The sequence below is a fragment of the Zalophus californianus genome, chromosome 1 (genome assembly GCF_009762305.2).
Source record: "Zalophus californianus isolate mZalCal1 chromosome 1, mZalCal1.pri.v2, whole genome shotgun sequence".
In the NCBI taxonomy this organism is placed as follows: Eukaryota; Metazoa; Chordata; class Mammalia; order Carnivora; family Otariidae; genus Zalophus; species Zalophus californianus.
In genome coordinates this window covers 197,035,150-197,038,040 of record NC_045595.1, presented here as the reverse complement: position 1 = coordinate 197,038,040, position 2,891 = coordinate 197,035,150, and the positions used below count along the sequence as shown (strand labels likewise).

The 2,891-nt window shown below is 40.5% G+C and overlaps 1 pseudogene; it reads left to right on the top strand.

The window, feature by feature from the left end:
* The first annotated feature begins 301 nt into the window (after positions 1–301).
* Positions 302–818, top strand: LOC118356025 (annotated as a pseudogene).
* Positions 819–2,891: the final 2,073 nt, after the last annotated feature.

Below are 2,891 nucleotides of genomic sequence, written 5' to 3'. Positions count from 1 at the left end.
TACAGTCAGGTGAAAAAAAGCAAATTCAAAGTAAAGGGGATAATATCAGCCTGTTACAAAAATTAAAAATGAAAAACAGGTTCTGTGGTTCTTTTTTCTGGCTGGTACCATGCAAGGTGCAGAAGAGAAGAAAAAGATGGTCCCTGCTATGCCAGGAACCCTTAAGAAAAAGAAAAAAAAAAAAAAAGCACAGAACTGAACATTGAGAGCTTAAGAAAGAAGTTTACCCAAAAGATGTTTTGAAAAACAAGGAAAAAGCTTATCTATGGAAAAGGGAAGTTGTCTCAAAGAATATAGACAGATGTACAGACCTGCTACAAGAATACGTAGGATGGGCGAGAAAAGCCGGCAACGTCGATTTACCTGCAGAACCAAAAATTGGCGACTGTCATCAGGATCAGTATTAATGGTGTGACCCCAAAGTTCTGAAAGGTGTTGGGGCTTCTTCGCCTTCCCCATATCTTCAGTGGTACCTTTGTTAAGCTCAGCAATGCTTCAGTTAACATGCCAAGGAACCATATACTGGAAGGGGGTATCCAGACTTGAAGTCAGTAAATGATGTGTTTTCTTTCCTGGTTATGGCAAAATCAAGAATTGATGGCTGAATCTCTTGGTAAATACGACATTGAAGGGAGGATCTGATTCATGAGACCCACACTATTGGCAAATGCTTTAAAGTAGCAAACAAACTCCACTGGTTCTTCCAGTTATTGTCTGTATGAGGTGGACTGAAGAAAAAGACCATTCATTTTGTAGAAGGTAGAGATGCTGGCAACAGGGAAGACCAAATCAACAGGCTTATTAGAAGTGTCAAATAACAAAAATTCAACCAAGTAAATTTTTAAAGATCTAATAGACTCTATTAATTGATTTATGAATGGAGCAGCATTCCATCTAGCAAGTAGAAAGGAACTCCGAAGGACTGTAGAAAAAGAAAGGTAGAGAGGGAGTGAAGGAAGGGAAGTTATAAGCAAAGACTCCATTATTCTAGGTAAGGTCACCTTCCCAGGGGGAATGAAGGGGCCTATCAGGAAATTTCCTAGTGCTGACCAGGAAATTCTCATGTCGATTGGTTAAAGGTTACATTTTCAGGGGGTTGAAACTGCAGTTAGGTTAGGTGTTAAGTCTTGGTTTACTCACCTGGGGCCTTAACCTAAGTGACACCACTTTTGGGTCTGTGGTTTTCTTTTTAACAGAAGAACGAACTAAGCTATCTTTAATGATTATTTTTGTAATCTGGTTAGTTAATAAACAGTGACAGCTTTCAAATCAAAATGTAAAACAAACAGCACCCCCCCCCCCCGCCAAAATAAATAGGTTATGTGTTTGACCAAAGAGAGAATGGGATGAGTACTCACCCAGTTCTTCATATTTATTACCTAAGGGAGGTATAGGGGAATTTCCTTCCTTCCTTCCTTCCTTCCTTCCTTCCTTCCCTTATTATCTCAGAAAAGGGAAGACACAGGAGAAAAGAAAAAGTGGAACACCATTCCGGCGAGGGATGCTAGGTGAGAGGAATGCTGGATACCAGTATGGCAGCCGGCCTCATTGCCTCCCCCTTAATGGGAGCAGAGGGCTTCCTCTGACTTTCTGAGCATAGAGATTTGGAGAGGGATGTTGATTGAGGAGGAGGAGAATGGCTGGACCACCCAAGTTGTCTACAGTTACTGACAGCCCTTCTCCTTTGTAGAGTTGTCTTTAGGTTGCCCAGAGCAAGTCTCCTCCTAGTTATGTACATCCGTGAAGCAATATCCTGCTTCATAAGTTCTGCCTTAACCTGTGCGAAGCTCATGTTCCTAGGGTGGGAAGAATAAAGTCAGTAGAAGATTACTGATGGATGAAGGTACATCTACTCGAGGTATGAGTGGAAACTTCGTGATGGGTCAAGAAATTTGCCAGACATTTATACTTTTCTTCTCACCCCACCCACAGAGCTAGGCACCAATGTGTGTGTATGTCACTGTCTAAAGATTTTCTAGGAGAAGAATATGGCACGATAGTATTTGAAGTTATTAATCCATGCTTTTTCTTCTCTATCTATATATCTAAATGTAAATCTACATCTATTTCTATATCTCTATATATGTCTTTTACCCCTTATTTGTGCAAATAGTTGGTGCTGGGGAAGTGGGAGCCAAGGTAATATTTCTGGCTGTTGATTTCTAATAATGCAAGTCTGAAAAAGTCAGGCAAGATTACCAGAAAAGGCCAAATGTAGGATTTGTGGGCGCTGACAAGTGTTTGGGCCAGAAACATGACAGGAGGTGAATTTTCCAAGCTAGAGAGATTCCATGGGAATAAGGCAGTGTAAGGAGGAGAAGGGAGGAGTCTGTGGGAACAAGGAGATAGGGTCCTTGCCTGATTTCCAACTATATAAAGAAGAGAATAGTAAGACTCCACAGAGGAAATAGATGCTTGGAATTGAGACAAAGGAAATTAAGAGGATCTGTTCTTCCAATAACAAACATTTTGGAATTATAAAGAATGTTGCAGAGTGCCTGGGTGGCTCAGCTAGTTGACCAACCAACTCTTGGTTTTGGCTCAGGTCATGATCTCATGGTCCTTAGATGGAGCTCTGCGTCGGGGCTCTGTGCTCAGTGGGGAGTCTACTTGAGATTCTCTCTCTTCCTCTCCCTCTGTCCCTCCCCCCACTTTCGCACGCTCTCTCTCTCTCTCAAATAAATAAATAAACATTTTTTAAAATATAAGGAATGTTTCCGGGAGTCCAGAGTCTTTCATGGTTTATCTCCCTTTCTGATTTCTTCCCATTCTTGAACACTACATCAAAAACTAATGATGTATTATATGTTGGCTAATTCAACATAATAAAAAAAATCATGTTACAAAAAGATTACAAAAAGGAAAAAAAATAAGTAATGTTGAAATGAATA